Here is an 11,977-nt window from a genome sequence, read left to right as displayed (position 1 = left end):
CACCCCCTTTGCCGCCCCGAGCATCTCCCCTGCAGCCCCGTGCATCCTCCTTGCAACCCATCCTCCTCGTCCTCCTCATGGCCCAAGCAACCCGCCCCTGGTCCCCTTTGCAGCCCCGAGCATCTTCCCCGTGGCCCTAAGCATCCCCCCGCAGCACTGAGCATCCCCCTGCAGCCCCACAAACCTCCCCGCAGCCCAGCATCCTCCCCGGCCCCTCGGGACCTGCTCGACAGCAGCAGGATTTACTGCTGGAGGTAGAGAGATGTTATAAACCCACTGCAAGTGAGGACCCTCAGAGGGGACCGGCACCCCCCCTGGAACTTCAGTCTGGGTGGACTGAAGCCCTGCTTTGGTTACCTGCCGCGGTGCAGAGACGGTGCTGCTGCTGGGGGGGAGCAGAGGGCCCACACGTCCCAGGGAGCACGGCTGTCCTGCTGTGCAGAGCTCGCCTGGCTCCTCTCCACCTTCACAGCGCCCACGAGGCGGTGAGACCCGGATTTCACCCGCTCAGCTCAAACTAACATCCCACCCGCAGTTCGGGGGTCCTAGCGCCCATGAACTTGCCTCCGTGCAGGGCAAAGTCACGACTGCTTAAGAGGTGTAAAGCGATGGGAAGAGATGAGACGCCGAACCCGTGCGGGGGGCTCAGACGGCTGCTGTGCTTGTGCCCAGCTCAGGCCCCCACGAATGCTACCCCCGGGATCCCTGTCTGCTCTTGGTCACTTCTCCATCACGGTTAAAAACAGCCAGCTGCCGGCCTTCCTACCCGAACAGCTACTTCAGTGAGTGACTCCTGCTCTTCCATCTCTTCTTTAGGAAAAAAAAGATGACCCAGGAGACGAATACCTGATTCCCATGGGACGCCTGCCAACCTGTCTTCCTCTCACCGAAGCCTACCGCCTTCATAATCCAGAGCATTTACAGGACCGGGTAAATTTCCAGCCCCTTCCAACGCCCCTCTGGTGCCACTTCTTAACGAAGGGGAGGATTAGGGATTCGGTAACACCATCCCTGCTGCCTCCTGCTGAGAGCCCCTTTATGTTGCCTGGATCGAAATCTTGTGGCCACTCAATGCTTTGCCCGTAGATATTTTGGAGGGGTGCGAGGAGCTGGTCGTTGTGCTCCCCCCTGCGATTCGGGAGCCTGCAGCGGACAGGAGCGAGCAGCCGCTTTGCACTTTCTCCTGCAGCGAAGTGCTCAAGACCATTTGCAGTGGATTTGTCAGGCTGCTTCCCCTCCTCTTCTGCAACTCAGTTCTTAAATAGGATATTACCGTGAATTTTGCCATTCCAGTCAGGTGACTTTTTCCCCCAGATTCCTTAATATATCCAAGCAGGTCAAATTTATGCTCATCAGGGAGCAATTCCAGTTCCTCTTGTTTATTAGCCAAGGTCTTGGCTTTATACACTGAACTATGACTAAATAATTTCTCTTTTTTCAGGCCACACAGTAACTTGATTAATTTTTTTCCTAGCATCTTGCATGCTCCTGTGTGCCCATTTCTCCTTGTTGATATTTTAATATGCTCCCAAGGAATCTGGCCAGCCTGCTTCCCACCGCCGGGCTCCCCAGCTCTTTACCGGCATCCATCCAGCCCCCATCTTCTCACGCCCAGCAAGCACAAGTTCCCGGCAGCGAAGCTTTCTCCATCAGCCCAGCTTGCACAGGTCGGTGTTTTGTGACCCTCTGCTCAGGCCTGGGGACGTGTTTGCACGTTCAAGCAGGAGACAGACCCCTGCTGGGGACCCCTTGGCGTGTGGGAGCAGGTTCCGCTCATCTCGGCCAAGCAACAACCTCTGCCTGTAGGAACCAGCCCCTTGGCCAGGCAGGGGCCAGAGAGAGCGGGGCTGGGGGGAGGAGGGAGAAAAGGACGGTCGGTGCAGAGCCTCATGATTTTCGTCTTCTGGGAAGGCTGGGAGGGAGTGAAATTCCCAGTTGGTAAGAAGCGCATCCCGACCTTTTCCCGAGCGGAGCGCTGGAAGTTACCTCTGTGCAGAGCACGACTCGTTTCTGTTAATGAACCGGACCCAGAGAGTCCAACTCACCCATGGCCCAACTTCTTGGAAGCACCCAGCCTTAAAGTAAGGACGAAGCCGGGCTCCCGTCTCCCACCAAGCAGATCATTGATGGGTGGGCTATTTTTGTCACCCTTTGAGTGCTCTGGACATCATGAACGGCCTCACCACTTTCATGTTTTAACAGAGCCATTAATGGCATCGGTACAGCACACAGACAATCACATCGCATCCCTCCCTGGTCACCGAACCCCAGTTCACAACGGGACACGCGCTGCCGGGTTTATTTCACTCAATAAAAAGCTATTATACTTCCTTCTCCCCCCGAGAGACGGATCAATGCTGAATGTCCTGACGCTCAGCCTGGAGAAGGCAGAGGCTTGTTCCCACCTCTGCCCCCGTTCCCAAGCGAACAGGCGGTTTTAGCAGCTTATGTTTCACTGCAGCAATACACCAACGTGGGCTCAGCCCTCCCACCCAGGAGTGGAAGATTTTCTCATTCCTAGAGATCTGCCTGAAGTGTCTTTTACATGTATTTTTGGCGTAACTTGAACAACTTGTCACGCTGATAAACTCTCCGGGAACTGAACTGAACTCTTTCCTCCCAGTGCACTGAACGATTCCTGCTTACAGCCAGCCTGCTGTGTCTGCAAGGCACTTTGAGATCCTTCAGGCTGATACAGCAAGGCTCCGGATCTCGAGCAGAGTGCATGTTTCCTCTCCCAAGCATTTTTAAATATCTTCCGAACGAAACAGCTGACAAACGATTTGTCTGCTATTTATATTCTAAGTGGCTGAAATATAATTTTAGGATTCCTATTCCCCTCGCAGAAGCCGATGCTCCCGCAAGCACCGTAGCACGTCAGCGGACGCATCGCACCGTGCTGCTCCGAGGTGGTCTTCGTGCCAGGAACTCCCCCAGAGGAACACAAACCTGGTTCTTCCTGGGAGATAAAAAGCTTTTGAACAAATCCTGGCTCCTATGGAAGTTTTCCACAGACTCCCGTGACATTAAGATTTCAGCCTTTCGGGTCACTTCTATAAGCTGCAGGTGCTTGGGTTCACCTGAGCGGAGTCCAGCCGATCTCAAGCCCTTTTGAAAACCCAGCTTTGACGATTTCACTTAATAAACACAGTTACTGGCTCCAGCATCGCATTTACCAACTACACGGACGCCGAGCCGAGACTTTGCTCAGCTACTCCAGTGCTCGGACGAACCCTTAGTGATGTTATTCCACATTTGTCGAGGTGAAGGGCAATGGGATCTAACCATATGGTGGTGCTGCTGAAAGGATTTAAGGTCTTTTTCTTTTATTTTGGAACAAAATTAATCTTTTTGTAAGAGGAAGACTCCGCTGTTGGAAGGGTCCTGGCTCCCGGTCAGCCAAGGAGGCAGCTGCAGCCGCTGCAGCTCCCCGTCCCCCTGGATGCTCAGGCTCTCCAGGACATACCTCCCTCTTCTCTGCTGGACCAGCCATCTCCACCACAGCTCTAAGCTGAGAAACCAGAGCATGAACCGGGGTTTCAGTCTGAAAAACTGCCCGGCTGGGGGGCGAGGGGGGTGAGCAGCAGGAGGCATCACGTCTTAAACCCCTGCAATAAACCCAGCCGAGCTCTTGTCAGAGCCCTGACTCTCTACCCGATCTAATGCCTGCTGTGCTCTCGCCTCCCACCACACACATTACTGCACCCATTCAGGATTTGTGGCTTTTGAGAATGATCTAAATGAATTTGATGTCCCAGAAAGAGGCACTTGAAAAATAAACCGGTGTGGTTTAATGATAGCACTTTCCACATTTTTATTATAATGACTCTGGTGTTTATTGGAAGGTTAGCGACTCAGCCGAGCATGAAAACAAAGCAATTGAAGAGGCCAGCCCTGCGATGGGGTCTCTGCACGCTTGGTCATTAATGCTCATTCTGTACAGGACATTTTTTGGCCATTTGGGCCCTACGGCATCTCCCCGTGGCAGTATGATGAGAGGGTGGAGGCAACACCATTTTGGATGAGGAGCCTCATGCACTCCGGTACAGAGCCCGCCCTCCTCCTCCGGCTGCGGAGCACTCTGCAGACTCACACCGCTTTTGTTAATTGTCATCATCCTGTTTTTCAGGTTGGGAAACTGAGGCCCGGAGAGTTGAAGTGAGTTGCCCAAGACCACACAAGCGAATGGCAGGTCTGGCCAAGCAACGGAGCCTCCCGCTCTGAGGTCCTTCGCCCGGAGACTCTGCCTGGCTCTGCCTTCCCACACAGGGCGCAGGTTTGCCTCGGAGGGACGGGCACAAAACAGCCAAAAGGCAAAAGAGGCTGCACTGCCGTGAAATCTGCCGGAGGCACAAAAACGAGCACAGGAGCTGAAGTCTGAGGTTGCAGCAGGGATGGGTTTTGCTGCCCATCCCCTACCAGGCAGCGCCGTGCTCATCCTGAGCCGGTGCAAAGCCTGGTGCTGCTGCAGGCAGTTGTCTTTCAGATAAGGTTCGAAGCTCAGCATCTGAGTGACCTGGTACCGAAGATCCCATCTGAAAAGGTGAACGTGATAAACACCCTGCCTGGCTGCCCAGGAGGTCAGTGGTCTGGGTCCCCGCCGCTCCATCTCTGCCTGCACGCCGAATTTCTGCGGTTCACCCTTCACCTACTTTCCCAGATTCACATCCCTGCTGCCTCTTGCATTACTTCAACCCGGGAGTGAGTGAAGTCTTAATGGCAAGAAAAAAATATTCCCACACATGTGGCTCAGCAAACCCTGATGCTTTCCAACACCCAGCCCGCTGCTGAGCTTTCTTGGTGAATCAGAACGAGTGTGTTTTGCTAAGGAGTGTGGATGAGCCACTTAGCGAGCGGGACCCAAGCAGGCTCGGTCCCTCGGGTACCGCAGTGACAGCACCCCAGGCAGATAGTCCCAGGAATAACAACCTTTGCCATTTTCTTGCATCTAGAGTGTGTCCTCGTGTAATAAATTCAGATTACGGAGCGACTCCTTTCACCAGTGATTCAGAACGTGCTGATTAAATGCCATTTCTTTGTTCCTCTGAAATAAAGGAACTGTAGCTGATACAAACAAATTACGATTTCAAACTGTGAGGCAAGACACATCTTGACTCCATGATAAAGCTGCTGCATATTTTGGTGGCTCTGAAGAGAAAGAGGAAACAATAAGCGGTGTTTCCTAATGTTGCAGATCTTCTTATTAAAGTGCACTAAATTAATTATTTTACTCCTAAGAAACGACGAATTCCTCACTATTTTTAGACTCGTGTACTATTTCAAGGGATTTTTTTTCCAGGGTCCAGTCACATGGAAGTTAAACAGCAAGCAGTAAAGTCTCCAAAGGATAATAAACTCTCTCAAATTACTTTGCTAATGGAACAGAGAGCACTGCAAATGTCACACACGCTATAACAAGAGCGGTAGAAACCTTTACATGAAACAATGGATCCATTAGCGCTAAGTTAAACCCCCCCCCCCAGACTCGCGATACTTTTGCATAGTTTCATGGAGCTTGCTGCTGCTCCAAGCCAAGCGAACTTGTTTGTTCACTCAGACTCTGCCGCTGAGCTCACAACACGGCATCCAGCTTACTAATCGCACACACTCTCAAGGCATCGATCATTTAGGATTTCAAAGCCCTTTACAGACAATGATTAAGCCCCATCGCACCCAGCTGGGTCAGTGGAATTATTTCTGCTTAAAACTGAGGTACGGAGAGGGAATAACTGAATCACTGGTTGGAGACCAAAACTGAACCGAGGTACAGACCCAGGTCCTCTGCACCACCCACCAAACTCCACTAATCGGTCCTCGCCTATCCACGCTTAATGAAGTAGTCCATCATCTGACAAGCTACAGGCATGATCCTTCACTTCTTACGTGACTCATCAGCTTGAGAACCTGACTCTGATGGGGCTACTTGGGTGGAAGGATGAGCCGTCAGAAAGCATCGCATCGCCCATCCATCCAGCCCTGTATTTTGCCTCCAACAGCTGCGGTTGGCAGAACGTTAAGGGAGTCTCTAAACATCTCAAGGGCTGAAGCATCACCGAGTGATGTGGCCACGACAGAACACCACCAACGAATCACGATGAAAAAGTCGGGACGATGTGGCATGACAGCGTTGCCTTAGAAAAGCAGCAAGTAAGCAGCAAAGACAAAAATCTGAGATGCAGGGAAAAAAGATGCCATCGGATGGCTGTCTCTAATGCAAGCAGATTTCTCAGCCCCCCTCCAATCCATGATTCAGTCTTTCTCCTGGAAGTAATTTACAATAACGAAAGCGAGCTAATACCCAGATGTGTGAAGTGCAGAGTATATTTGGCTCCGATCTGAAGCATGTTTACTGTAAGGAGGAAGAGTTGTGAGATGAATCTTTGCTTTGACAGCTCTGAGATCTCTTAACCAAATCCCACACAACCCCGAAGTGCTCTCCTATTTCCCTGAAATTTAATTAGGTGAGGCTACACTGTACACACAATTATATACGTGTAAGATAATTGGAGTAGAGGGCTCTAAGGCACGTAGATGAGAACAAAATTTGTCTTCAAGCAAATCTGCACAGGTGGAGTATGTTTGGCTTGGCATGAACACTTTGCCGGATTAAGGGCTATATTTATAAAACCCTCTGAGATACGAAGAAGGAGGCACATTAGCAGTCCTATTCCTGGAGCCGCATTATAACTAGAATTAAATATGCTACAACCGTGTTGCAAGAAGCACAACGCTACAACAAGAAGCCCGACGTCCCGCACTGACCGCATGCAATTCTTACTGCTGTTCGTGATGCCCCTGTAGGTGTGAGATTGACGCCCCCCCTAAAATCAAATTATTCAGAGCAGAGTGGTCGGGCTGCCAGGGCACCGAATGGGGAGTCAGGAGCTGCACTCCCAAAGTCATCGGCTATTTGCCATCTGACCTCTCCAACTTTCCGAGCCTTAGCATCGCCGAATATAGAAATGGGGATGAAAATCTTGTCGTTTGAAAAGCACGCCCTGATCACCCGGCAGAAGACCCTGCGGTTGCCAAGTCTGACGCCGGGCCGGGTGGGATTAAGCGTGGTTAAGGTTTGGTCACAGCTCAGCTCCACAGACGCTCCCGAGGCTCCCACCCCGCCCACAGCATCTCGCAGTGCCCCGCTCCGGCTGCCCCGTCCCGTCCGATGTGCCCCAGCACCAGCCCTCCTCCCCCGGGCGAAAACTGGGGCACGAGCAGGAAGGGAGCTCTCGCCGCCGAGCTGCTTTGCTTCCGTCCATTGACGTTAGCTCCCGTAATGTTATTTGAAAATCGAGCTCTCTCGAGGTCCTCCTCCTCTTCTGGGAATTTGCCCGTTGGCGCTTCACCTTGAAAGCCTAATGCCGTTTCTTTTCCCCGCTGTTCCTCTGAATTCCCATCTAGGTACTATATTTTCTGCTGGCTGCACTTACCCTGCTCTCATCCTCCAACAAGCCGCTGCTACAGAAAACTCTGTCACTAGACTAATGTTTATGAATGCCTTAAAATACGACTCTGCTTCCCAGCATGTGTCTCACTTTAGTCTTTAAGGATCCCTCCCCTCCCTGCTCATCCTCCCCCTCTTTAAGGAATCGCTATTTTTCAGAGGAGCCTGTACCACCGCATTATGGGGTCGTTGCAGATACAGGTTTTGGAGGAGATCTGAGGCCGCGCGTTGTGCAGAGTGCGTTGTGCCTACTGACAAGCCAAAGGACTGCAGTACGCGTACGCCTCTCCGCAACCGAACCTTTAAATAGGAAAACACGCTTCGTTAAAAAAAAAAGGTGAACAACTAATGCGATCCCGGCAGACGGAGGCGTTTCTTAAATGCAGGACAGTAACAGGCTGACTTCCCCGCTGCCCCACAGGCAGGGCTGCCGGTACGTTTGATCCAAAACCCCCCCAACCCTGCTGACCCCTGGGCGTTCCGAAATGCCCCAAACTGGTCTCGCTGCGCGCAGCAACGCGTGGAAGGGAGGTCTCAGAGGAAGGCGGCGTGCTGCGGCTGGGACAAACAACGCTGATCTTACAGCAACCTAAAATGCTATTTTCAGCCTTAAACTCTGAACCATAAACTCTGGCCTCTAAAGACTACAGAGAGATATGTAAGACTATAGACGGTCAGGGCTGTAAATTTAAACCTGCCCTCAAATGAGTTCCGTGTGTGAACCCGCCGCTAATAAGAGGCTGTCCGAGACTTATTTAGGAAAAAAAAAAAAGAAGCCCTGAGAAAATTATCACTTTTAACAGAAACTTTGTCAAATGAAAGCAAATTTCACTATTACACACTAAGTATCTCGGCTGCAAATGAACCGCGTCCGCGTCAAGCTGTGAATATGAAATTAATCTAAGGCGTAACCTTTAGCTCCGCACTTTGACAATATTTCAGTGCTGAACTATAAATATTTGATCTGTTGCTCTTCGGAGTAAAACGGATTTGTTGTGCTCATCTGCAGAGTTATCAATTATTCCAAAGTATATTTATTGCTGATTAAATGACTTGAAAAGCGCCTTTTTCTTCTGATGTTGTTCTGTGGTATTTAGCGACTGAACATGGAAATTCACTATCCCGAGCATCAATATTAACCCTTTATCTTGGGAAGAAAACATTTCCTGTCTGACAACACATAGAACTAAGTACCAACCAAGATATTTACAACACATGCCGGAGCCTAGTTAATTAAATATATTTCTTTACGTTTTGGGGGTCACGCTTAGTGCTAAGATCCAGCTTCCATTTGCAATCACTAGAGAAATAAACCAGCGTCCTTAAGTCATCAGCAAAGAATGATTCAATCCATTGAAAGAGCGTTATAAAAACCTCCTTGCACCACGAAATAAATTAATCTAAACCCATGACTCACATACACCAGCAGGGTGATTTTTCAGAAGGATGACGGGTTGAAAACAGGCTTTGGTGAAGAGTTTGAATATCGGCTTTTTAGCAATTCTTTGTTCTGCTTGCTGGAGGGGCAGACATCAAGAAAGCAGGAGGATCTCGTGCGATGACACCAAAATGGCACAGGGGGGGTGGGGGGGGTGGCATTTTACACCTGTGTAAAGACCCGGCAGGCCGCTGGAAAAGCCGCGTTGTAGACAGAGCGGTTTGCAGAAGGACCGTTCGGACCTGCTCTCTGGCGAGCCGTGGGGTGGGAACAAGAGGCAAGGGGTTAAGGAAACCCAACCGCCGCCGAAGGCTGCCTCGGCAGCGTGCCAGAAGCCGGGGGGCCGGGTTGGTTTGGATCGTCCTACGTTCGCGTGTAGAGGACGGGGCTGGATCCGGCCTCCCAGCCCGCCCTGGACGGGTTGGTAACCTCAGGTGTTCTTTGCTCCAGCTAAACTTCCTGGATCTAGTTTAAAACTGAGGACTCGGTGAGAGCGCGAAACCTGACCGGTACGAGCTTTCACTGCTGGTGGAAGTTCAGCTGCGCCGTGAAGGGCCACGAAACCCGCAGCGGTTTCCCCCTTCAGGCACCCATTATAGCAAATATTATCCGAGAGGCGGGAAATGCCCCAGCCGATGAGTTGCCAGCAACGCTGCCCGCAAGCCGCTGCAGCGCCCGGGAAAAGAGCCGGTGCCTCCTTTCACCGGGAACATCACGCACGCTACGGGCGGGGGAAAAAAACACGCTGGTACGAACAGGCTTTGCGGGATCGGGTCCTCGGCGCTCCCGGAGCGGCAGGCAGCGGTGCCAGCGGTGCCACCGAACCGGCTCCTACCCACGCAACCGAAATCTGAAAAGTACAAACTCCGGTTCTGCCCGGCGGCTTTGTCACCATGTTCTTTGTGATGAGTAATGTCACTTTTAAGCCTAATTACGCGGGTATATTTATTATCCTATGCTTGGCCATAGCGCTGGGGTACTTGCGTAATTTCACAGACGAGTGACACTTAAGACAGCACATTACTGTCAGCAGCCTCCATCTCATTTCATGCTAATTGCTCTCCAAAATTGTGTGATGCAGTTTTGACACAAAAACATTTTCAACAGTGTCATTAATTCGGGGGGGGGGGGGGGCGGGGAAAAAGGGGGGAGGCAACTTTTTCGTTTGGACGGGGACACACGGACGACGACACATTTTCTGAATTAATTACAGCCAACATCCTCAGTCATTCCTAATTATTTAATCCAGCCCCACCCAAACACACTTTAATGTTGATTACCAGAAAGACATGTATTATCTACTCTACTTTGAAGGGTGACAAATGGGTCTCTTTAGGAGAAAGTAAATATTACCTGTTGTAGGCGATGACCCAAAACGTTGAAATACTTCATTTATCTGTTTTCCAAAATACTTATCAAACCTATTACTGAATTTATTTTACAGCACAGATGTAGTTAAATGATGCTGGTGTTGGACTAGATAACATCATGATACATTTTAATGAACTCACTATGTTTTATAGGCTCCTTTGTCCTAAAATGATCATTTATGCACCAAGGAAAATGAAGAGCATCCTTTAACTCAAATGACAAGGAATTTGGTGAAAAGAAAGCAGATCTGAACGACAGAGATGCTGCTTGTCCAATCTTCCAGCTAGCCGTGATGCCCACGAGTAGATCCTAGGAATTTACCGCACATTTTAATGTGGAATTTAACGTGGTTTGCCTCCGCTTCCCTTCCTAGAAAACGCAGCTTATTTTGTGTTTTGTTTTTAAGGGTTATCATACTGTGCCAGTGAGTAACCTGCTTCCCTGAGGCATGGTGTGTCCTGGAATCGTTCTCCAGTCATCCTCTAATACCAGCTCTGCAGGTCACGGGAGGGGCCCGGGGAAGAATTGGGCCATTTTGTCATTTCTGGGACAGATGGCAGCCCTTGACTCAGGGGACAGGACTCCAGGAATGTTTGCTAAGCGGAGTGACGTGCTGCTCATCTGGTGACACACACGATGATGTGGCAGAACGAGCGCCTCGTGCCGAGATCTGGGGTTTTCTCGAGAGTTTTTGGGTAGATCTAGAAACAGAACTTCTGTGTTTGACAGGGCTCTGCTCTGATTTTTCACACGTGGAAAGGAAAGTGACCCCACATCGGTCATTTAGTGGGAATCCGGGAGAAAAAAAGGTGGGAGATCCTAAAGTTTGAAAAACTGTTTCCGTCTCTTGCTGGGTGCTGTCCCCAAACAAGCTTTTATGCTTTTTTACTTTACTTCCAGAGGAACATGGCTGCTGAGCCTGGGCCAACGCTGTTCTCCGTGCTCCTGGAGCACCCTCTTCTGTTTCAGGAGCGGCAATTCTCACCTCGGAGCCCCAGCAACACGCAGACCCTTTAAAATACAAATTCAGCCCTCAAAGCAAGTGCGGGAACATACATTTCTTTACCACCCAACCAGCCATATTGATGATTAACTCTAGTTCACCTTAACTCGCTCCGAAACCCCGGAGAGCTGCCACACGCTCAGATGTGAATGCACGAATCACGACCCGTAGCACATACACGAAGATTTCTCTAACAGACTGCGCTCTTAGCGTACCGACACTAACAGAGCCCATTTGTGGGACTGTTCTAACGGAGGCAATATTCTGTTTTCCGCAGTGTTTCAAGCACGCTTTTTAGGAGGTTGGTTTTTTTTTTCCCAGTCACACCTAGTTTACAGAAGCCACCGGACGCCTGTCTTACAAAATCAGACCAAGCGGCAGAGCTGCAGGTCCGAAGCGTCCATTGTGGGGCTGTTTGCCCCGGCAAAACCCCACGTAAAGCCCACCCCCCCCCCCCCGCTGTTGGCGGGCCGCCGCGCCGCCACACCTCCGGGACGCCAACCCCACCGCACGTTTTGTGGCCAAAACGCCTCGTCCGGGGCAGAGCCAGCGCCGTGCTGCCCCACAGCTGCCCGCCGCGGGGCCGCGAAGGCGCAGGGCGGCACCCAGGGGGTGCAGGGCAATCATAGAATCATTAAGATTGGAAAAGCCCTCTAAGATCATCGAGTCCAACCGTCAACCCAACACCACCACCCACTAAACCATGTCCCCAAGCGCCTCA

Source organism: Aptenodytes forsteri, unplaced genomic scaffold (genome assembly GCF_000699145.1).
Source record: "Aptenodytes forsteri isolate BGI_AS27 unplaced genomic scaffold, ASM69914v1 Scaffold55, whole genome shotgun sequence".
NCBI classification, from domain to species: Eukaryota; Metazoa; Chordata; class Aves; order Sphenisciformes; family Spheniscidae; genus Aptenodytes; species Aptenodytes forsteri.
This window is presented reverse-complemented; position numbering follows the sequence as displayed.